The sequence below is a fragment of the Meriones unguiculatus genome, chromosome 6 (genome assembly GCF_030254825.1).
Source record: "Meriones unguiculatus strain TT.TT164.6M chromosome 6, Bangor_MerUng_6.1, whole genome shotgun sequence".
Taxonomy (NCBI): domain Eukaryota; kingdom Metazoa; phylum Chordata; class Mammalia; order Rodentia; family Muridae; genus Meriones; species Meriones unguiculatus.
Window position 1 is genome coordinate 76,873,011 of NC_083354.1, and position 25,478 is coordinate 76,898,488.

A 25,478-nucleotide genomic window follows, 5' to 3' on the forward strand; every position below is an offset into this window, starting at 1 on the left:
TTGTAATAGCCAGAATCTGGAAACAACCCAGATATCCCTCAATGGAGGAATGGTTACAGAAATTGTACATTTACACAATGGAATACTACTCAGCATTTTAAAACAAGCAAATCATGAAATTTGCAGGCAAATGGTGGGAACTAGAAAAAAAAATCATCCTGAGTGAGGTAACCCAGAAGCAGAAATACACAAATGATATATACTTACTTATAAGTGGGTATTAGCGATAAATATAAGATAAACATACTAAAATCTATAGTCCCAAAGAAGCTAAACAACAAGGACAGCCCTAGGGAAGATGCTTAATTCTCATTCAGAAGGGCAAATAAGACAGACACTAGAAGTAGAAGACAGGGAACAGGACAGGAGCCTTCCACAGAGGACCTCTGAAAGACTCTACCCACCAGCATATTTAAGGAGATACTGAGACTCATAGCCAAGCTTTGGGCAGAGTGCCAGAATTCTTGTGGAAGAAGAGGGAGATAGAAAGACCTGGAGGTGACAAGAACTTCACAAGGAGAACACAGAGCCAAAATACCTGGGCCTGATGGGGGGCTGCAGAGATGGATACTCCAACTAATGATCATGCATGGAGAGGAACTACACCCCCTGTTCAAAGGAAGCCCATTGGCTACTCAGTTTCCAAGTGGGTTCCCTAGTAAGGGGTACAGGGCTGTCTTTGACATGAATTCAGTGGCTAGCCCTTTGATCACCTTCCCATGGAGGGGAGGTACAGCCTTGCCAGGCCACAGAGGAAGATGATGCAGCCAGCCTTGATGAGACCCATCAAGCTAGGGTCAGATAGAAGGGGAGGAAGTCCTCTCCTATCAGGGGCTAGGGAAAGGGCATAGGGGGAGAAGAAGAAGGATAGGTGAGACTGGGAGGAGACAAGGGAGGGGGCTACAGCAGAGATACAGAGTGACTAAATTGTAATAAATAAATATATAAATAAAAATTTTAAAAAAATTTAAAATGCTTGGAAGTGATTGGTCCAGAAAGTAAGTTATTTTCCAAACCAGTTTGCAGATACTTCCTTAAACAGTGTGTACTCTGCATTCAATTCTGTTCATAAGAATGAAGATTGCCTTCAATGCTGCCTTTATGAAAGAGGTTACATTTATGATGCCATCATAAACATGCTGACTGTGTGTTCACAACTCTCTCAGTTTTCTACAGCTTTCATCTGTCTCTGATGTTCTCCCAAACCTTCCTCATTTCTCACAGATACCAAAGCCTCCTAGGAGACAGAAAGGCTCTTAGGTCCTTTGTTGCAACCCACTCATGAAATTAACAGATACTTTTATAAAATACATGCCAGAAAGTCCTCCAAGGGTGCAAAATTCTGACTAAGCATGACTCAAGCGCAATGATAGAATTTCCAGGAGAAATAGAAAATTTTGTACATTCCAGCAAAACAATGAAACCGTGAGGTTAGGGAGAAGAAACAAGGATTTTTGTTCTAACTGGTTCTGTTTATCTGGCATATCCTAAGACTACTTTAGTCCCAAGAGGCTATGGTCCTAAAAGACTAAATTGATGTGTCTGGCCAGAGACGGAGTCCTTGAGAGATAAAGCGCTGTCAGTTGTACAGACATGCTTAGAACTAACTCCAGTTACCAAAGTTACTGTCCATAGTTCCTTCACTCCACTGCTTAAAGAATCTTCAATCTAAATCCCAAACTTCTTCCACTGTCATTGTCTCTTAATTTCTTCCCTTTATTCATTTTAATGTGCTGTCCCACCCATGGTATGTAGTGGCATTCCATTAATCTTTACCTTTATTTATTCCCCAAGAAAGCTTTAGTTATGTAACTCTACTGTGTCCTTGGAGTATAGAGCTTTGAACAGAAAATGTTCAACAAAATCAAACAGAAGACAGAGCCAAGTCACACTGAATGGCTACACAAGTTAAAGGATCCCTCAAGACACATTAATATGCGCAAAAGAATGGAGTGTATGCCAATTTGATGGCAATATCTTTAAGACATGGGAGCTCACTACTTTAATGGTGGGGTTGTGCAATCACGTATTGACTAAAGAGGGAAGATTCAAGGTAAAGTGGAGGAGATGAATCATGAAGGTTGGGGAAATGTTTCCATTGCAGTGTGTGTGTGGGGGGGGGGAGAGTTGACATATATAAGCCTTTAAACTTATATTGCCCAATATGGTAGCTGTATGCCGCATGAGCTATTTAAAGTTAAATCATTACAGCAGGGTGGAATTTCACACAAGACTTGTTGCTGCTATACTGGACTGTACAGATGTGGAACATTTTCAGGACCAAGGGAAGTTCATCCAAGAAGGCATCAGAGAAAAGGAGGAGCATAGATGGGTGGGTCATGGGTGGGGGAACCTGAGGCACTGGTGGCCACCCTAGAGAACATGATGGAATTCCAGTCCTGAATGTGATGGTATTAGGAGAGGGGAATCTTTGGAAGGTGATTAAGCGAGGAGGGAGGAATCAGTGAAAACACACCAAGCCAGTTCTCTTACTCCCTTTCTGCAAGTGACAGAGAGGGAAGATGGCCATCTGTGAACCTGGAAAGAAGTCCCTATCAGATACTGATTCTGATGCCTTAATCTAGGACTTCCAAACTACAGAACTATGGTATTTTTGTTACACTGACCATTTCAGGCTTAGACAGAAATATTTATCAAGAAAAGACTGTACTAGGTGAAGAGAAGCAAGATAGATGGGATATACTGGACAGATCCATGGAAAGATTCTGAATTTGGGTTGGCTTTGGACTCAAGACCTTGTTCAGCCACTATAAACCTTGGTGCAAATTAAAAAATTGATACTTCTTGGGGCAGAAGCATCCTGGTGGCTTTGGCTCAGAGGTATCCCTGGTAATTGGTAGGTTTCCCGAGTTCTAGTGGATGCCCTGCACCCATGCACATATGGGTAATACAGCCTGGACTCCGTTACTTATCGACAACAATAACAACAAAAACAAAAAAAACAAAAAAGAAAGAAAGAAAGAAAGAGGGAAAGAAAGAAAGAACACAAAATAAACCAACCAAACAAAAACCAGAAAGACATGATGTTGGGAGGAAGACATGATTAGGGGATAATGACTCAGAGAGGGAAACGAGGAGAGATCTAAACATATGTCATTATGTGCGATATATATTCTCAAAACTATAGACAGACATGTGAAGGAGAAGTGAGTGCTGGTGAGGTGCCAGAGAATCTCACTACACAGGGATGCCAGCCTGCGTTTGGTTCCTGAAATGCACGGTGGAAGTGGAAGATACACACAGACAAGTACATTTATTTAGAATCAGATAAAATGAAATAAAACCACTTGGCAGACGTTTGCCTTCGCTGTGTGATGTTAACAATCAAGACTGTTTTTAAGCCGTGTGCTTGAACACACGATTCTGGACATGCAAGTAGAAGGATTGTCTTCCCAGAGACCTCGAGAAAGAGCTGCAGTTCCCCAGCCACTGTAGAAAAAGGAGCCTCGTGGCTAGTTGCAGGTCATCTGTTTCCTCTGCTCATGTTTATGCATTGTGCTCCAGGAAGGCAAGGAGTGCGAAATAATTCAATACAACAATGCTTTTTTTATAGACATAGTGGACTTTGTTTCCTTTTTTGAAAGGTCAGCTAGGAAAAGATGTCACTGAATTATAGAGGAGGACATATGAAAATTAGTGAAAATCATGACCTCCTGCAGGGCGTCTCGGTATTGGGACTGTTCCATCCACTAGCAGAGTTAGAAAACTAAGTCTTCTCGCTAGGTCACTGTTCAGCCTCTGTGATGATCAGTCCTTCATACTTGGATTTGAAGCCGTTAGAAGTTAATATTCAGTAGAGAATAATAATATTCAGTAAAGCATAAAGGTGCTGCCAGATAACCTGATCCCAAATCCCCGCCACAGCCTCGCCCAGATTGTGTTGCTGAGTGAGTGACCTGGCCTCTTTAAGCCCCTCTTTGTCCACCTGGAAAACAGAGGGATGCACGGAATAAACACCCTGTTAGAACTTCTGCTTTGGAGACAGAAGATTTCCAGAGACTTCAGATATACACGAGACTCTGGACAAAAAAATAAAAAAATTAAAAATAAATAAACAAATAAATGAAATACTGTCTCTAAGATGCTGGCTACCAGACAGTGAAGAAGTAGTGGTTCACGGAATGTGGAAACCAAACAAAGCTAGATCTGTGTGATTATCCGGACTGACTGCTCTGGGTGATGATCAGAGGCTGCGGTCATGGAGCAGAGTGGTAGACAGAGTACATACGGGGTGTGTGCCAGCAGACTCCTGAATGGGAGAGACAGAAATAAGGGTCAGAGTGGCGGCTGAGGTTCACAAGACAACATCGATAAGAGTTTACAGAAAAAAAAAATGCTCTAGAGGACAGCAACACAGCCCTGTTGACCTCACTGTACTTGTGTAAAGGAAAGCATTGAGTGGGGAAGGAAGCGGGTCATGGAAGGTAACTGTATGGAGCATTCGTGCAGGGGCTGGAGAGCCTGTTTCTGTCAGTGAGGGTAGATGATTTAGCAAGTCACATGCAATAGATCTGAGTCTTCAAAAAGAGTCTCACCTCAGCAGTAAGGAAAACAAGTCCCAAGTTCTACAAGGCTTTGGCTATCATTAACAAATCTTAAACACGTGAATGGAATTATTTCCCAATAAGTGTCTCTCAGAGCAGAGCATGAGAATATTTGTAGGAATATAAAAATATTCATCACCTAGAAAGGGGAAAATTCACAATCACTGGAATTGAAAGAAATACAAGGTATAAAAAATGCTTTAAAAAATTCCTTTATCTGTTCCTGTCTCCTGGTTTCTTTTGGAAGACGGAGGACTGTGTTCCTCAAATTACCTTCTTTAGTAATACTCTGAACCATGACAAGAAGAGCTGTCAATCAAAGCTCACCCTTAACTCATACAGGTGTTAGAGTTTGAAGATGGGGTTTAAAAACAGTTGTTGGAACCGTGCTATATGTGTTTGAAAGTGAAGTAGGTGTGTGTGTGTGTGTGTGTGTGTGTGTGTGTGTGTGTGTTTGCCCTCCCAGCCACTGCTGCCGGAAGTGCCGGCTGATCCAGAGGCTTCCAGCTTCCAGGGTGGGAAAGAGGTTGAACCCCGGGAGTGTCAGGTCCGGTTTCTCTCAGAAATGGCTAGAGAGCTCGGAAAGAGGTCCCTGCGAAAGGCTCCCGGATCTCAGCAGGGCTGTGGAAAAGAGTTTTCCACAGGATGTTATATTTAGCTCCTTTTAAAATGAGGTTGCAGGGACCAGGTGGCGGTGAAAACCCGGGCGTTCCAAAGCCAGCGATGATATCACAGTGTTACAGCCCTTAGGTGAAGCTGCCCCGCTAAAGGCAGACCCCCGCGCCTTGTCAGTTCATGGCTGGAAGAACCCGGTCCGGCTGCTGCTTCGCTGTCGGTCAGCAGCTCGCCTGCTCTACGGCTGGCTGTCGGCCAAGCCCTGGGTGTCCACTGGTTAGTTCTTCGGGGAGGTGGAGAGCCTGTCCTTCTCCAGAATAAATGATGAGTCTCAGTTGGTCATGATGGAGGAATGGAGAAAGAGATCGAGCGAGCATTTAATTTGTGAGTCAGGGACAGTGGGAGGGGTCTCGGGGGTGATGTGAGTCACTGGGGCTCAGGGTGCTGGGATACTTCATTTACATGTTACAGTCTTATCATAAGAGGGGAACACGGTACTTAATTATCCTATGCGAGGGAGAAGAACTCCAGTTACCGTTAAAGGTCATTTTCTGAAAGCTAAGGTCTCGCTAGTGTGGGTAGGGTACTGCCAGGAATCCCCAGGAGCACACTAAAGGGTTTCTTATCGGGAAAGGTTGGGCCTGTGACATTCCCTGAGGGCTATGTGACTCTTCATAGAGGACCTGGGGTTCCCCAGATCAGGGGGAGAGGAGGGAACCCAGCTGAAGAAGGGGGTCCGTCATTTCTGCATCAAGCTCAGGAGCAATCTAGCAATGCCAGACTTCAATCTTACCAGAGGGATTTAACGTGTGTATGCGTGTGTGAGTGTGTGTGTGTGTGTGTGTGTGTATGTGTGTGTGTGTGTGTGTGTTGAAAAGGAGAGAAGGGAGGAAGGGAAGAAGAAAAGAAGGGAGAGATGACTGAAAGGGAGAGAGAAAGAATGAATGAGTTAGATTAACTGGAAGAACACATTGAGCTTGAAGACATAGTAATGGAGAGCATCCAAAACTAAACGCACACACAGACTCAGAGCCACACACCCACATACATACACCCCCCCACAGTATCTCACACACACAAAAAGGCATACACACGCACACACATAGACAAACATAGACACACCAACACCAACACAGGCACACAGACCAAGACATATACACATAAGCACACATGCTCACATATGCATAGGCATACACACTTGCTCACACACAGGCACATACACATGCACACACACAAACATATATGCAGATGCAGACAAACACTCACAAAACACACATAGGCACACACAAACACATACACATACAGGAGCTCACACACATAGACACATACACATAGGCATACACACAGACATATATAAAACACACACAAACATGTACGCACATGTGTATGCAGGCAAACACACGTATAGGCACACACACACACAAACACGAAGGAGCTCATACATGCCTTCAGCACTGAAAAGAACATCCATTAATTGGTGAGTTATGAAGAAAACCTCAAGCAGCCTGAGGAGTCACCTTTTGAGTTCTAACTTAACAAAGGTTTCTTTGCCCTTGTCCATTTATGAACTCGGACAGAGGGATCTTATGATACACACTTGGCCATTGCCACCCTCTGATTTAGTTCACATACAATCCATCTGAATTATCCTGTAGTTTTACTTTAAATAGCTCCACATTAAACAAATTCTGTGGGCTTTTTTTTTCCTGTCAGAAATAAATTCCTTTAGCACAGACACAATCCCCTGTGCATTTTCACACTCACAATCATACTCCTGCACACCCAGACTTTTCCTGATAGTTTGCAAAAAAAACCCTGACCTCCTTGCAGCTTTCACTTGTAACAAAGCTGACGTTTCTTTGACCATTTCCTCTCCTGTGTATATAGCTCAGACTTTCAAAAGATTTTAAAGAATGGCTTAGCCACACCTAGGAAAAACATGCATTTCTTTTCATGATTTGGCTAGAGGCCAATGCTTTTATAAATATCCATTTAAATGTGCATGTGCTCTCAAGTGTGAAGTGTGCTAGCAAACTGAAGATGCTTTTTTGATAGAGACTCTTCTATCTCAAAGAAGAAAGGAGAGAGTGAGAGAGGAAAGAAGACAGACCCTATCACCTTCCTCTTCTCCTTGGCTCTTGTTGCACATGGTATTTGTTGCCTGTAGTCAGTGGATTCTGTGTGTGTGTGTGTGTGTGTGTGTCTGTGTGTGTATGTGTGTCACTGATATATCTCTGGGTGATTTCTGGACTGGTATCTGATAAGATATCTAAATAGCAATTTTCACCCCTGTACTGATAATCCTTACACGTTTCAGAGGACAGTACCTGAATAAAGACTTCTTACATATCAGGAATAGTTTAGCCCTTAAAAAAAAAATCACTTAAACTCTTAGGCTTGGGCCACCAGAAGTGACACCCATGTGAAAAGTTGTATGAAAGTGATTTGCTGATGATGTGCAAGAATCTGAGGCAGCAAAGGAGAGCAGGAGGAGCCCAGCAAGGGTGTGATTTCAGGCAGGGTCCCGAAGAGGTTGACTTCCACATGATCTTGTAGACTCTACAGTGTAGAGGAATTTGGACATAGGCTCACACCTCACACTTCTCCTTCATTGCTGTGCTTGGGGCCTGAGAATTCACACTCTTACAAGAGTCAGTCACTTGCTGACATTGGGTTGGGAGTTTGAAAACCCCAGGCACTTCCAACTTTCTGAATGTCTGAAATAAAGACAGTCCCAATCAGTACAAATAAAACCACAGATACCAATGGAGGGGCACTCAGAAACACTGAGAGTCTCCCAGGGGGTCTGGCCAGGGTACTAGCCTTCTCTCTGAACTTATGAATTCGTCAAGTACCCTTCTGGATACTGGGCACAGTTTTCAGCCCTGGGAACAAAGCTGGGATCAAAGTGAACGCCCTACATACTGATTATAGCTATGGTTGCAATGAAATTGAGAAAGAAAGCCTGGCTTTTCATCCAATAGTCACGCCAATGAACACAGCATTACCAACTATAAATTACTATCAAAAAGTTCCCAAGAACATTTATTAGAAGAACTTGATTCAGTATTTGAGTCATGAGATGATTTTGAAAGGTAAGAAATCCACATATACTTATTTAGTTTTCTTGCTATAAGATGAAAACTCGAGTTGTGTGTTGTTGTTTTTTTTTAGTTCTTTTTCTAGATAAAAATCTTTTGCATACTAATAGGCATTTCAACAGCATTTCCAAAATCAAGTTAAGCTTCCATGGAAAGCCTTCAGATAGTATGTAGGTAAAAAGAGATGTCATGGTCACGTTTACCTAGGGAGAAATAAGGATGATTCTTCAGTTTGGTCCAAACTCTCAGATAGGCAACCCAAGAAACACAAGCAGCCCACGTAACAAGATAGTTTACTCTCAAAATAAAGTTGTCTGTTTTTTCACTAAAAGCAATGAAGACCTTTCCATAGGACAAAGAAGGGCCTAGCCTAGGTACAATGTATTCATTTCAAACCAAGAAACCATGTTAGACGATACCTCAGTTCCCACTTTGCAGAAGCAAGACAAGAACAGAATGTGGTAAGACATTTGCCCCCGGGGCATCCAGATTTGTGGCTGAATGGCACTGGGGTACGAGTCTCTCTGACCTCAAAGCTGAGCTGTAACCGCTGTTAATCAGCCAGAAAAGCAGCACCTCCTACGTGAACAGCCTCACTGTTTAGAAAGCTCGGGAGGCAAACTCAGCAGCCTCGGCTAATTGCTCACTTGAAGACTCACGCTTGAAGACCATCTAGCTAGCTAATAATCTCCTATTGCAAACAGCATGAATCATACAAGTTCCCGGACCCAGGTCTTTCACAATTACCCCTGTTGCTTTATAGATGATCATATTATGAAACAGCTATAGCTTTAAAGAAGCCACATCTTAAACTCTGTTAGTTGTAGCACTTGGAGGCCTGGTGTCTTTAGCTAGATGCCAGAGAGTCAACCGATCAGGGCAAGTAGATGAATGGCCTGCACAGGCCTCCTGCGAACAGGTCAAAGCCTCAGACATGGGAGTACTGTTTGGTCATCAAACATAAATTGCATCGGGCTAATAGATTAGCTTTGTCCTCTCTCACGTGGAAAGTCAAGGAGAAAAGCAGTGACTTCCTGGAGCAGGTTTGGGAGAACATGTGCTTGTCTAGGGAAGGAAAACAGGGGAACTGGAGATGAGGGAGGGGGGGCAGAGAATTTCCACTGTACTCAAGGCAGTATTTCCCAACCCTCAGGTTTAAACTACAAACTTCCAGATGTGAGGCAAAACTACCAAACCAGGCCATGCAAGATCAGGGCTTTAGATCTGGTATTTTAAATAACTGCTTAGGTCATTCGGATAATTATGGATTGCTTAGGAAATATAAAGATAAACAAGTCTTTTGTTTGTTTGTTTGTTTGTTTTATTCTTCTAGACAGAGGTTCTCTGTGTAACCTTGGCTGTCCTGGTACTTATTTTGTAAACCAGCCTGGCCTCGAACTCAAGAGATCCACCTGCTTCTCTGCCTCTGCTGGGATCAAAGTTGGCTACTACCATGGTGATAAATGAGCCACCAGCTCAAGATAAATTATTCTTATCCCAAAGATATTTCTAGGTTTTACAGAGTTCATAATAATAATTTTTAAAAAAATCCTACTCTTAAGCTTTGAATCACACATCCCTGTGGGCTTAAGTATTTTATAGCTAGTTTCTAGCTAGTTGTTTGGGAGCCTGAAGCCTTCAGGAAATGGGGTGTGGATGATTGCCTGGACCAAGATCTCACTTGGTGATTGGTGTTATAGAACAAGCAGTTGTTCCACACTCCCCCCGCCATGGAGTTGCCCACTATGACCATGCCTTCCCCAGCATGATGTACTGTATTCTCTTAGATTCTACTTGTCCTTGTTAAGCAATGATACCAGCCTCACTTCTCTACTGAATCTTTGTCTTAACAACTTACCTATTCTTTCAGAGTATAGAGGAAGTCTTACTTCCTCTGAGGAAAGTTCCTTGAGATTTCTCATTTTCTTTAATTCTTTGGTTTTTCATTTGTATTTCTGTATCCTACATCTCTTTGTTGATTATCTTTTTGGTGTTTAAACTACTTCCTTATCAAGAGTACATGTTTTTTTTGTTTCTGTTTGTGTTTTTCCCCCAGCAACTTTCACAATACTATGTACTTGAAGGAATTTCATTCAAGTTGATGCTTAGAAAGTCCCTCAGAGCAGATCAATGGCACCAATCCAGGTCTAATTCAAGAAAAGTAAGTTGGGTGAAGACAATGCAGTCTGGGTGGACAGGTCTTTGACTCACTATCCCCTATTTATAATGTGTGTCTGGTTTCCTGCTCACTTCCCTCATGGCCAAAGAATTATGTGCTTTCCTCTGCAGAGAGGAGCGTGGCCCAAGGCACGTAGGAAATTCCCACTGATTACTTGATTGATTTTAAAGCCACCAGACTATTTTAGAGCCTTGAGCATTCTCTGCATCACTGGTTTTAGTGCAAGTGTATTCTCCTTCCTAACTCACAGAGAGGCCTTACAAGGCTTACACTGGGAGTGCAATGTTCTCTCTACAGTACAAGAAAGTGTGTACAACTGTGAAGACATGTGTGCACCCATCCTTCCTCAGGTGTAAGTGACAAAGTCCATGGATTTATGAACTCAACGCTAAGCAAGTGTTTTGTTTATTACGAAATGTTCCCTTTGACTAAGAGAGAATTAAATTTCAAGAATCCTTGAGCCCTTGAATGCTGTTTTCCTTTCCAAAACATTGATTCAGCTCATAGCTGCTTGAGCAAATTTTTGCTAGACCCAAAAGGAAAAAATATTTTTACCACAGTATTTGTCTTCATTTCTGAAAAATGGAAACAGAAGTGTTCAAAGACACTGGCAGCTCAAGTCCAGTATGAGGAAGTGAGTTTTTATTTTGTTTTGTACATAAAAATCATCAATATTGAAAAGGAAAACATTAATGTTGACAGGCTTCCATGCTAAATTCCAGATACTACTGTATGCTTTATGAAAAAAAAAAAAAAGAGAGGCAAAAAAGGAAAGAAACGGGAAAGAGAAGAGCATATCATTCAGCAACCAGTGAAATGTGTCCTGAGAGAGGACAGACTTGATTCTTCACAGACTGAGCTGGTCTGCAAGGAAATGATGAAGATGTTCACAGTATGAGCCCAAACACAGTCTTGGGAGCATCATAGATACCTTACCTTGACATTCTTGAATCCTAGAGGGTTTTTTTGTTTGTTTGTTTGCTTTTGTTTTTGTTTTTGTTTTGGCAAAGAAGCCACATATTGCTGGTGATTTCTCTACAATAATAAAGCAATCAGTGCTGAGAGCTATTGGAATCAAAGCGTAGAGACACACATTTATTTAATACACCATCTCTGCCGAGTGAAAGGCAACAGCTTTTGAGCCTGATGAATTTTTTAAACTTCTGTAAATTTCCTTTAATGAGTTTGCAAAATGAACATAGCTCTTGGCCAGAAGATAGTTTAGAGGGACGGGTCAATTCGAAAGAATGCCCTGAAAGTCATCACAAACTTAATGAATCTGTCACCCAAACCCTAATCCATTTGGCAAGTGTTTTTCCTTCTACTGAGTCTCAGTGAAGAGTACAGTGCTCATCAATAAGAAGGAGTTGAGGCGCATTAGACATCATCCATGGTCGTTTCTGCTCTTCTGACTGGGACGCACCTTTTGGCACATTTGCTTATGAGGACTCTAGCCAGCTTGTGACAGGATAGTGTTTTCCACTGACTCAGTGCATCAGCCAACTGGCTGAAACCACCCAGGAGCATTAGCAAATAAAAAAGAGTATCATTATCTTTTGATCAATGTGAAAACAGTGAACATGAAAAATGAGAGCCAATGACAGATTACAGACTTTGCAAGGCAGAGATTAAGAAGTCCCTTCTCAAACTCAGAAAGACGCTGAAAATTACAACATATAACAGAAGGAATTCCTTAGAGAAAATAAAAACCAGTAGAATCAGTGATGATGTTTCTGATTGATAGTAAACATGTATGTCAGAGAAAAGGGAAAAAGGAAGCAAAATAAACCATCCACCTAAAGAGCATCATAATATCCAGTACCTTGGAAGAAATCAAATTTGCCGTTCTACCACTGATCAGGCAAGACACAGTAAGAGGTACTGGAGAGATGTTTCATAGCTTAGGAGCACTGAATGCTCTTCCAGAGGATCTGAGTTTGATTCCTAGCACTCCATGGGAAGTCACAACCATCTGTAACCCTAGTTCCAGGGAGATCCAATGCCCTCTTCCGGCCTCTGTGGGTACTGCATGCATACAGTGCACAGAAACACACAGGCAAAACACCCACACAGCTTATAATTAAAATAAAATGGTGTCAAAGTTCACAATGAGACTGAGTGGGAGGAGGGTAAAATTAAAAAACAGTTTCCCAATGTTCTTATCATTAAAAGAGGAACTTATATGGCCATCGAAAACGTGTTCTAACTAGTCTACAGGAATGGCAGAAAAGAGCCTCACTGTAAAATGGAAGAAAACAAAAGAATGGAGTTCATAAGATCCTATCCCTACAGCACAGGTCACTATGTCTTTTTGTTACCTGTTTTCATTTGCCATCTACCTTCACCTATTTTTATCTCATAACGTAAAAGCATACCTAATATAGCGAGTGTATGAGTTGATATACAGGCTTGTCTTTGGATCCCTAGGGAACAGCGGCTTGACAGGCTGGAATGGGCCTCCTCTCTCATGGAGCAGTTTGAAGTTGTGTCTGGGATACAGTCTCTCAAGATTTTCCCGTCTAACCATCACCCTTCATTGTGGTCTAACAGAATTGTTCTGGCTTCTGCTGGCCCGATACCTTTCCTGCCAGGCACAATGTAACAAAGGGCCTATCTCCATTTTTTAAGGTTGGGTTTCTTCTTATTTAGCCCTTTCATTCATGAATATTTAATAAAAAATTGTTAACACTAGGCTAAAAGGAAGCCTGCGAAATACAGTCTTTTAACTTCAAACTCTATGACCAGGTTAGATTAATGAGTATGCTCTTACTTTAATGTCCCATCCTCATGTGGGTCTTGAGTATGTGACCTGGATTTCAGTGTCTTTGATGCTTTCAGGATAAAATTGTTTTCCAGATATGATGCTGCTTCTGTTGCTCATATTTCAGCAGCTTCTTTTTTTTCCTTCATCACAAGAGAACTCTTATCAAATCATGAGTGCAGCCTCCTCAATCCAGTTCTTCCCTGTTGAACATCCTTGATGTTAGGCTAAAATTCATCTTTTTTTTTTTCTTGTTGTAATAGTTGGCAAGACAATTCAAGAATCACTGGACAACGCCCTTTAGGGACTGAGCTGATGAATTTGCTAAGTGAGAGTGTATATAATGTTTGTTTGTGATAGAGGAGAAAAATGTGATGACTTGAAGGGACAGCTAGAGATGTGTCTGCAAGGACTGAAGACATCACAGAGAAAACCAACACTGGAAAGGGCTTAGCCTCCATGTACTGTGATATCAAAAGAATGGAAGGAAGAAGGACGGTAGATTGAGGTCAGCCCTTGAGCATTCTTCAGTCTCTTGAGCAAGCTTCCTGTATGTTGATCCTCAAGATAAAAAGGTTAAAATTTGTGTAGTTTCAGTAATTTGCTAACCCTAAAAATCTTTTAAAAGCATATTTAAAGTGTAAAACGTTAAAAAAAAAAACAATGCAAAAAGCATAGCAAACACAAACTCAATATTAAGTGGACACTATAATTAAAACGTTTTCTTTATCAAAAATTTTGATAAATACTAATTTTGGAGATAGAGTTCAACCTCTGTCTAGGCTTCTTCCTAAAAATTTGATATACTGTTTCTTTTGATTTGTACTTTTACTATGTATATACTAAATGAAATCATAAAGTGTTTTGGCTCACATTTGGGGTTTTACATTTCATAAAGGAATTGCCAACTTTTGTTAAGTTGAATATTGTTTTTGAGCTGTATCTTTTTATTTAAAATTATTTGGGGCTGGCTAGGTGGCTCAGCAGGTAAAGGCGTCGGCCATACAGGTCTGTCAGCCTGAGTTCAGTCCCTAAAACCTACATAAAGGTGAAAGAGAATCAACAGAACTTGCACGCTAACCTCTGCATTCACACCTATTCCCCACCTTACACACATACTACATAAAAATATAAACAACAAATACCTTTTAAGATAAATGTGTAACTAAGCCGGCAGATTATCCACTTCTCCACTAAGCGCTGTCGAAGGTTTTCTACACTAAATGCATGACTCTGGAAGACACCACTGCATGCTTCTTTACCCATGTTTGACAGCTTCCTGTAGCAGATACCTGGAAAGGAAGACATCACACTGAAGCGGACACACCCTCCTGCTGACTGCACATTGCCAGATGGCTTTCTCAAACCGTTTAGTTATTACCTCTGTACAGTTAAAATGTTAAATTGAATGTATTTTACACTATACATAATTTACTACCGAAAGAAAAAAATGTGATCTAAAACATTTAGAACATACAAACAGCAGAAATACCATATATTATTAAAGCCAAGTGCATCATGTTCCTTTTTTTTTTCTCAGTCCAAATTATGTGTACAATTTTATGACATAGGTTCATGCTCTGGCAAGGGGTTACAGAGTTCTGTTGCTCTATCTGTCTGTCTATCTATCTATCTATCTATCTATCTATATTGTGCATATATATATATGTATATATATATATAGTGTGTGTGTATGAGTGTGCATGTGTGCTCAATTATGTCTATTAAATATAACATATAAATAGACTAATGTACTCACATTTGGCATCCTGAGGAAACACCGAAAGCACCGGTGTGGATGGGGTATGGTGAGAAAGGGAGACTGACGGTGAAGATGCCGGGGATGTAGCAAGGAAGGATGGATGTGGCCAGGACCCTGACACTCATTCTAAGGAGAGGACATTGGGAAGGAGGAGGCAGACTTATTTCCGTTCTAAGTGGTCCACTCTTCCTGCTGTGTTGAGACTAGACTGAGGAAACCACGGGGAAGCTGTTCCTACTATTTTGACAAGTAAAGATGGGGAGGGAATACAAAAGAGAAAGTGTGGATATGGGAAGAAATAGAGAATTCTCCCCCTAGGCTAACTAATTCGTTTGATTAGTGTTTATTGAGTCTCTCTTCTTTTGACTGGCATTATCCCAGTACTAGAAATATTATGCTGAGCACAATAAAAGCAAAAAAAATCCAGTCCTCTTCCCTACCCATATCCATTCTCTTTGACTTATGCTTCTTTTTAAGGGAAAAAAACATTAAAAAAAAACCCCAAACCATTAGGCATAGGCAGCATAGATCTACACAAATAGACCAAATAGCTTCAGAAGCATACGTAGTATCAAACAAACCCACTTGTGTTGCGTGAAAGCTGTCCAGAGAGGCAGATAGGGGCCACTTTGCCTCTTTAGAATGTGTATTGAAGAAAGTCTGCTGAGATGTCAATATGACCTATTTATCTGGAAGGATGAGGAGAAGGCAGCCAAGGGAAGATCTCTGGATGATTGTGCAAGTAATTTAACTGCAAGTTCACAGAGAGAAAATGGCCTTTTGTCTTGCCTTGCTCAACCAACAAGCGAACAAAGTTATGGCCAAATAGCGTGTCTGGACTATACTGAACTGGCAAGCAGAAGTCAGACTGGAAAAAAAGACTCTACAAAGTCCTAAAGGCCATAATACAGGAGTTTGAGTCTTTCTAAATATTGTAGAGAGCTATGGAGAGTCTTAGTGTGGAAATGGTAAGATTTATTTGACCCTACCAGTTTTTGAAGTCTGTTCTGCTGAAGGCATACATAGTGAGCCCTGAAAGGTGGTTGGAAACCCAAATGTAGAATTCAGAGGCAAAGCTGGGCTTTCCAAGATTCATGAGGAGTGATTAGTATGAATGATTTTGGAAGAGGAACTAGATGAAATTACTTCGATGATGAGTGCGGGTGGAGAATCAGGGCCTAGAGTACAGCCTTGCTGTATTCCATGGACCACGCATGTATCTTTCTCATGGCAAAGCTTTATCTCTCTTCTCTACCCACTTCCCCAAGACGGTTAGCCCAACCATTCTATGCCATCTGCCTATTCAGATCACCATTCCTTCCCTGCAGCACAAAGTAAGCATGGTAAGAGAAGACCCAATCGGAGGCAGGAGTCTGGATGTGAATGGTGCAACTCCAAAGGCCAGGACTCCCCCAGTGCAGACGGCTAACACATGGAGGAGTGAAAAGGTGGTGGCCAGGGGAGTTTACAGCATATTTGTGAGAGAAATCCTACAAAGCATGAGTTTGGCTTCTCACCTACCTGTTTGCCTGTGTTTCTAGTCTCCATCTGTCTCTGTACCCTCGGCTCATTGTCTATGACAGGCCCTTGTGACCTCAAGTTGAGTCTCTTCAGAGTTTCAGAGGTTTAGCAACCCACCTGCTGCTACTGTCAGGCTTTCCAGACCCATCTTTCACTCCCTAGGCCAAACCTTTAATCTATACTTCAAATATATGCATTTCCTCTCAGCATATCTCTAGTCCATGTAACTTATAGTAATATAAAGTTGTGGCCAACCTCACCTTCGTGCAAGACAGTCAACAACTCACGACTCCTCATCATCCTGTCATAATACTTTTCAATTCAAGAAGATAGTTCATAAGCACAGAGCTGATTTTCCTCCAAAAATTAGCAAACTTAAAAGTCCCTTGGACTTGGTAAAATATGTAGCTTATGATTGAACGTGTCTGGACCCAGTAAAGGCTCTCACTCTGTCAGTAAGCCCATGTGCTCACTCATGGTTTGTTTGTTTTCATAATCAATGAAAGAAGTAATGACTTGTGTCACCAAGAATGTATATACATGTTATACTAAGAATGACTGGGTCGAAGTTCAGCAGACAGTGGGTGTCTATCTCTCAGTTACAGCTTCATCTCCTTATGCTTGGCAAAGTGAGATACAAGTGTGCTATGGAGTGATTTCCTTGGAGCTAAAATGCAGATGTCATGCTGATCTTGAGAAACAACTCCGTTATTATTTTGAGCCTATAATTTTGTACATTTACTGAGGATCATAGACTATGATTTATCTGAAGCTTGTAATGGGTTGAGTTGCATCCTTCTAAAATTTATAGGTTCAAATTCAAGTCCTCCAGATCTCATAATGGATGGATTCTTACCTAGAAATAGATTCAGTACAGATGGATTATTTCATTTGAGGCCGTAGTAAAACAAGATGGTCTTAGGATCCAATATGATCTCAAAGAGGGGAAATTAGTCTACACAGAGAAGGGTAGGTGTGTGACATGGAAAAGAGGATTCCCACAGCCTCCAGAAGGAGCCTACATTACAGAAACCTTCATCTTGGATTTCTGGGACAGTTCACTATGTGTTTAACCTACAGAGCAGCTTGTGGTGCTAGCAGTAGCCCTAGCAGACTAACCCAAAGCGTGAAAAGACTCAAGTGACATCCTTCTTAATATTTTAGTAATGCTTTCAGTTTCACATTAATAAAAGTACATCCCAATTTGTCCATGCTTTGGAAGTGCGCCAGTAGTTTCCCACACCCCAATCCCACAAAATCCTCGGCAGATAGGAAAACAAGCAGAGGGCTGTGTCTGTGCCTCCACATGCTCATTTTGCTTAGGAAACCAAAGGAGTGTACTTTGTGCACAAAGAGGCTGAAGAAAGAAAGTCACATGGAAAACAAACATTCACTCCTGCCGCTGTAATGCCTCACGACATCACTATAGCATCAGACATGAAAATTAAGCAGCAATTATGTGGTCCAGTCTATTGCTGTCTACTCAGCTGCTAGTGATAGACAAAGAGACATAGCTGTGTTTTGTGTAATTGGCTGGGGGTGTGCAGCATGCATTTAAAAACCATGTCAGGACATTTTTGCATATCACAAAACAATCTCATTAACACATTTCATGAGACACTGTGTAGTCATTGAATTTTAATTATCCTTGAGGCCTTGGACCAAGGCGTACAGCACATACCACACAGTAATAGAAGTAATAAATAACCTTTATATGGCCATAGGTGGTGTCCATCTCACCAGTTCATCTTTATTTGCACTGCATCATTGCTTTATTTAAGCAATTATTTTCTGTACTGTGAGTAAAATGTGTTTGTTGGGTTATGGGTCACAGACAGTATATAGCTCCCATTCAGCTGACACAGGGAAAGCCAGTAACAAAGGTAATGGGATGAGACAAAGACGAAAGAAAAACACTAATTTCTTGTTAGTTGTTTTGAAAGTTTTATAAAACCCAAATGACAGACCAGCTCAAACAACAGTCATTCTCTCCAAACTCGACCCGGTTGCTTGACTTGAAGAAACAGTTGATCAAAATAGCTCCTTTTCTGATCATGCCTATTTGAGTTGCCCTACCTTCATCTCACCAGGACACAGTTCAAGACACCTGAGCAATCAGACGACTGCTCAGAAAAGTATGTCTACCCAGGTAGAGCCTAGCCAATCTTGTTTCCAAAACCTGTTGGTTGAAAGTCATTGCATGGTGAATTTAGAGCGCTTGCTCATTACTCAACGGTTTAGAAACGTAACTGTCATTTTATTAGCTGGACCTGCAGGCAACATGGATTCTGTTATGATGGCGAGGAGTGTTCAGATCACCCAAAATCTGATTGGCAGAGCACCTTCAGTACTTCCAAGCTGTTCTTAGAAGTGTTTATGGAACACAATGTTTTGCACTGTGGCTTGAAGCACACTATGTGAAGCCAGCCCTAGTCCTTGGTGGGGCTTTTTGAACTGTGAGAAGCTTCCATTTCCCCAAAAAGGGCCAGTTTTGGTCTTACCCAAGTCTTTCCTGCTGAAGTGGCAGCAGAGAAGACATTGAGATTTGAAGTGCTTGGAGCTCTAAACTGAGAATGGTTTTCTAATGGAACAGTCTCTTTGGAGACTTTTTTAAAATGACAAAATAGAGTTCCATCCACTTTAGAATACCTAAGTGAGTGTATGTTAAAATGGCATTTACAAAAATATGCAAATGATCACAAAGGTACATGTTTCAGAATTCTTTGCTTCTATGTTCTATTATTAGAAACTCTTTGTGGCTCTTTGGGGGAAGTATTTTCAGCCTTTAATCAAAGGAAAGTTCACAGCTCACTTGTAGGCACTCTTTTCTTTAGCTGTTTTTGTTGTCAATCCTCTTTAACCTTTTCTTCCATCTGTCTGACATCCCAGAACTGGTTCTATAGGATGTATTCAGATAGTCCTCAAGTGGGCAAAGGATGAAAGTTTTCTTAAGTGTAGGTTTGCACCAAGATGGTCCCAAAACTGAAGAAGTCCCTGCATCCTTCAATCCCTTCTCCAAGACAAAATAAAGGATCTAAATGTGAAGAAGGCAGTTCTGAAAGATGAACCACAAATGAAGGCCTTCCTGTTATCCACCTCTATTGACCCTGACACTGGCCACTGAAGCTCTCAAGGCTGCTCACATCCTTGGAAGAATCCCCCATCAGCGGAAACAAATTTGACCACTATGTCTTCTCTCTTTTCCTTTTGACCCAGAGTCTGCCAGAAAATACAAAACAACAAACTGATGACAGTGCATGTTAAGTCTAACAAAGAGAAGTTCAAACAGGCTGTGAAGACACTCTGTGACGCTAACACTTCCAAAGTCAAAACTCCATTCACACCTGTTGGAGAACAGAGAGCAAATGTCCAACTGGCTCCAGATGGTGATTCTTTAGGTGTTGTCAATCAAATTGAGGTCACCTAAACTGAGCCCAAATGACTAAGTCTAAATATAATTTTAAAGCCACAAAACAAAATAGCATAAAACAAAACATATGCTTCTAAAAATACTTTAACACTTTCTGTCTTCGACCTTCATTTGCTTACATGGGAAAAAAAAATCTGGAAAGCCACTGGTGTGTCATATTTGGAGTTGTTGGAGTTATATGTTGAAGATAGCATTTTTATGTTCAGACATAACCAGAAATAATGAGAGAAACAGAAATGTATATTTATACAAGGCAACTTTGTCCAAAAAAGACACATTAATGGATGTGAAAATCCAGGTTAGTATAGAGGTAAAGTTATTTTGACCTCAGGCTCAAACCTAGATGGGAGACAATGCTCTAATGATCTAAAATTAGGCTTCAAAAGCCTTGAACTCTCCTATTTTCAATTACATTTCTAATTTATTTGTGGTAACTATTAGTTTATTTGGACTAGAAGCAGGTGGAGAAGAATGGTATTTCTATAGTCATGCTTCTTTTTCTTACTGTATTTTTCTTTTCTTCTTTGTGTTTCTTCTTCTTCTTCTTCTTCTTCTTCTTCTTCTTCTTCTTCTTCTTCTTCTTCTTCATAGTTCTGTTGGTTGAGTGGCAAAGGAATTGGGGCAAACGGTTCTAGACAACTAAGGAAAATTCTGATATCTTGTGCTTGTGAAGGTTTTTAACCACTTGATCATCCATTGGAAAAGACTGAATAATAAGAAGTCAGAGCTAAATCTTTTTCATTGCTTCTGTTTTAAAATTTGTCTGTGCTTCTTTAAAGGGTATACCATGTCAAATGTTAGTATTTGTTCATAGTTATGGCTGTGAAGCATTTGACAGATGATCGTAGCTTCATAGAGTTCTCTTAGTGAGGAAAAGAATGGTATCAGATAAGCCATAAGAGCATGCTACAGGTTGTCTGATGGTGAACTTGTTTGACCAAAAGATTAAGCGGAAATGTTGCATGAGGGGTATTGATGAAGTAGTAAAATGCCACAAGGTACGTAGGTAGGAAGTGCTCAAGAAGCAATTATTGAGCAAAAATCTAAGGGAAGCAGAGTCAGAGATTTGCAGGGAAGTATTCCAAGCAGAAAAAAAAAATGGAATAGCAAATCAAAATGCCTGGGCTTGCACCAGACATCTACCAAGACCTTCCTTCTTTCATGAAAATATTGCCTAAAGTAACATTTGTCCTGCACTAATGCTGTGGTGTGTTTGGCTCAGTGAGGTACATGGCCATAGTTAACAGTAGACGTTACATCGTCTTATTTAGCTCCTTTGTTTTTAGTTTATGCATAATCTAGGTGTTTACAAAGTGAAATATAAGGGCTCCCTATTTATATTTTCCAGTTTTTTTGTCTCATTCACCAAATGACCTCTATATTCTGGACAAAAGCTCTTTTAGTAGTCTGATACACACTCAGGAGCCCTTCTCGGGGCACTTACACGTGTGTGACTGTGAACATACGGCTTGCTCACGATTATGATAACACTGTACATTTTCTTCAATGACTTGCTTTTCTTACTTGGCAGAGTTGGAGATATTTCTGCACAAACGGAGAAAGATCCACTCCACTGTTCAAGAGAAGTGTTATATTCCATTGTAAAAATAGTCTCCACTGATGGACATTTAAAAATCACAGATGTTTATATCCTATTCAACTCATGATGAACATACGGAAATTATTGACTGACATAAACGTTCATAATTTTGAGGAGAAGTATATGTGGATTTCTTTTTTATAACTACCATTGAAATTTAATTTCTGCACCTCAAATATAGAATCTAATAACTTTAGTATACTTAAAATTGTGTGCAGTCACTACCACAAGTAATTTGAGAACATTTTTAATTAAAACATTTTTATACAATATATTTTAATATATTCTTTTCCCTCCTCCAATCACTCCTAAATCTTCTTCATTTCTCTATCCATGTTTTGTCTCTTCTCTCAAAAACAAACAAATAACCAATAGGACCAAAAAATAACAAAACAAAAACCACACACAAAGAAAACAGGACATCCACTTTTGTGTTGGCCAAAGACTTCTGGGAATGGAACCTGACTTGAAGTATCACTGATACACTCAGGAACACTTCATTGGAGATTGCTACATGCTTTTCTCCATCTATGATGAAGTTGGCTGTGGGGTTCCTGTAAATGGCTTTTTTTGTGTGTGTTGAGATATGCTTTCTCTAGCCCCTCATTTCACTAGTACTTTCATCATGAAGTCATGTAGGATTTTGTCAAAGGCCTTCTCTGCATCTAGTAAAATGTTCATGTGTCTTTTTTTCTGGAATTCTATTTGTGTGGTTTATTACATTTATTGACTTGTATATGTTGAACTGTCACTGCATTTTTGATAGAGCCAACTTGGTAATGGTAGATAATATTTTTTTTACATATATCTGTATTGTTTGCAACTATTTTATTGAGCATTTTGAGGGATATTGGTGTATAATTTTATTTTCTACTATGTAATCCTGGTTTGTATATTACAATGAGCCTGGCTTTATAGATGGAGTTTGGGAGCATTTTGTTTGCTTCTGTTTTTGAATTATTTAAGAAGGATTAGTTAGCGGTAGATTTTCTTTAAATGTCTGGTAGAATTCTGCTGTGACTCCACATGGCCTTGTGTTTGTTTGTTTGTTTGTTCATTTGTTTTGTCAAGGGTCTTTTCTTCATCTAATTAGCTGATCATGTGGTCTTTGCCATTAGTCTATGTAGTGGATTACATTTTTTGATTTATGTCTGTTTAAAGTATTCTGTGTCTCTGCAATGATGCCAACTTGATGATGGCAGATAATCCATTTGATGTGTTCTTAAATTTGGCTTGCAAATATTTTAGTCAAAATGTTGTCTATGTTCATACGGGATATTGGTCTATAAATTTCTTTTTCCTCTCCTTTTTTGTTGAGACTTTGTGTAGTTTTGCCATAAGTGTAATAGTGGCTTTATAAAAGAAGCAGTAATTAGAAAAATATTCCTTCTGCTTCTGTTTTGTGAAATAATTTCAAAAATATTGGCTTTGGTTCTTCTTTGAATGTCTGGTAGAATTCTGTACTTAATCTATCTGGCCCTCAGTTTTGCTTGTTTGTTTACTTACTTGGGAGATTTTAAATTACTGCTTCTATTTCACTACAGTAATGGGCCTGTTTAAATTGGTTTTTTTTTTCATCTTAATTTAACTTTGGTATGTCATATATATCAAGAAATATGTCCTTTCTTTTATGTTTTCCAGTTTACTGGAATTCAGATTTTTTTTCAAGTTTTAACTTTTTAATTTATTAGAACCCAGTAAGTGACGATCTTTAAAATCAGAGTTCCCATCAAATTAATGCTTAATTCAGGGCAAAAACATTAAAACAAAACAAATAATGACCAAAACCCCCTAAATCTTAAGGCAGAAGTGGAACGCTGTAAACAAAATAAAACAGCATGTTTACTACACACTGCAGAACATCACGACTTGAAGAGACGCACATGGTAATTACAGCACTAAATTTAATACAGTCAGAAAGAGTATCAACCGGTCCAAGATTCCTCAGTTTATAAAACGTCTAGGTTACTAACTGACGTTTTGCTGTGTAAGGATAGCTCCCAAACAAGCAGTGAGGGTTTCCTGACATGTACTCAGCAGGCCTCTTTGTATTTTGTCTGTACAGCTCTCCAGGATCAAGCATCAAGCATCACTAGGCACCTGTAGACTCAGCATACAGTTCCTCAGGAACTGTCCCTTTTGGGGCCTAAAACTTGCTAATTAACCAGATGGCTGGTCAGGGAGTCCAGGGACCCACTCATCTGTTTCTGGTTCCTCAACATTACCTTTGTGGGTGAGATGCAAGTTTTCAGTGTGGACAACAGATCAAGGAATTAAGAGCACAACATCAAGAAACTATTAAAAAAGATAGCAGATCAGTTTTTGCAGGAACAAAAGGAGACCCACAAGATTTAATCAAATGATGGAAAAGAATTGGGTATAAAGGATCATGTAGCACCTAAAAATATTCCAAGTGTTGCTGGAAATGATGCAAACAAGAATGAGGAACCCTCAAGCAATCATATTGCACATGGGAAAGAGCAAGTCAAATGAGTTGGTGACGCAGGGATGCCTGGAGTAGAAGAGAATGACCTAGCAAAAGCAGATGATACTCCTGCTGCTTTAAAGAAGTCCCCTGTGTTAGCTCCTCCACATGAAAGTCATCAGACAACCTCCCATCTTCCAACTGGACAGCCTCTCTCACCAAACACGGCTGCTGCAGATTCACATTTAAATCAGAATGAAAATCCTGGCACTTCAAAACAGAACCCTTCAAATCCTCTTCAACACTTAATTCCAGGCTCAAACCTGGAGTGGGAACCCAGAATTCAAACAGACACATTAAAGCAGGCCACCAGGGACAGAGTCAATGATTTCCACAAATTGAAGCAAAATGATGAAGAATGAGAGCTTCGGATGGATCCTGCAGACTATGGCAAACAGCGCTTCAATGATGTCCTTTAAGTCTAAGGGACGCTGGAAACCCAAAGTGCTGTGCAACAAATCATCTCTACTTGTCAATTTTGACTTTTGTTGTAAAGATCAGTTGTATCAGTTGAAAAGACACATTGACATAGATTTAAGGACATTTTAATGAAGGAATTCAGATTTTTAAAGAATGTCTTTATAGTTTTCTAAATTCCTTCAGTGCCTGTTTTAATGTCTCCTTTTCATATTTCATTTTACTAATTTGGATTCTCATTGTTTCTTATTTAATTTTCTTAAAGGTTTGTCTCTCTTGCAAATTTTTTTCAAAGCACCAAGTATTAATTTTATTGATTCTTTGTATAGTTTTTATTTTGTTTAATTCTATTCCATTGATGTTGATCTTCAGTTTGATTATTTCCTCCTACTTTCTTTTTTTGGGTATTTTTTTCTTTATTTTTCTATTCTTACAAGTGTACCAATAGCTATTAATGAGATCTCTCTCTGTTCTTTAAATGTAACCACTTAATGCTGTGAACTTGCCTGTAAGAATTGCCTTCATGTGTCCTATAGTGTTGTATATGCTGTGTTTTCATTTTCATTCAGTTCTAAAAAGTTTTTAATATCCTTCTAGATTTCTGTGTTGATCGATTTTACATTTATTATTGAGTTCTTTGTCTTATATCAGTTTGTATAGTTTCTACTATTTCTATGTGGTTGATATTCAGTTTTACTCATGGTAGTCAAAAGGGATGCAGGGTGATTGTTTGTTGGTTGGTTCATTTTCATATTTACTATATCTGTTAAAACTTTGTGTCTTAATATGTAGCAAATTTTGGAGAAAATCCTATGAACTACTGAGAAGAAAGTATGTATTTTTTTAGTGTTTGATTGGAATGTTCTGTTATATCTATTTGATTTATGACATTTAACTCATCATTTCTCTGTTTAGTTTTTTTGTCTGGATGACATTTCTATTAGTGATAGTGGCATATTAAAAATTACTCCTATCATTGTGTGAGGTCAATATGTGATTTTAGCTGCAGTAATGTTTCTTTCATGAAGTTGGATACTCCTGT

At 40.0% G+C, this 25,478-nt stretch overlaps 1 pseudogene; it reads left to right on the forward strand.

Annotated features, from left to right (window-relative positions):
- Positions 1 to 4,438: 4,438 nt before the first annotated feature.
- LOC110541899 (protein GOLM2-like) lies at positions 4,439 to 24,467 on the forward strand (annotated as a pseudogene).
- The last annotated feature ends 1,011 nt before the right edge of the window (positions 24,468 to 25,478 follow it).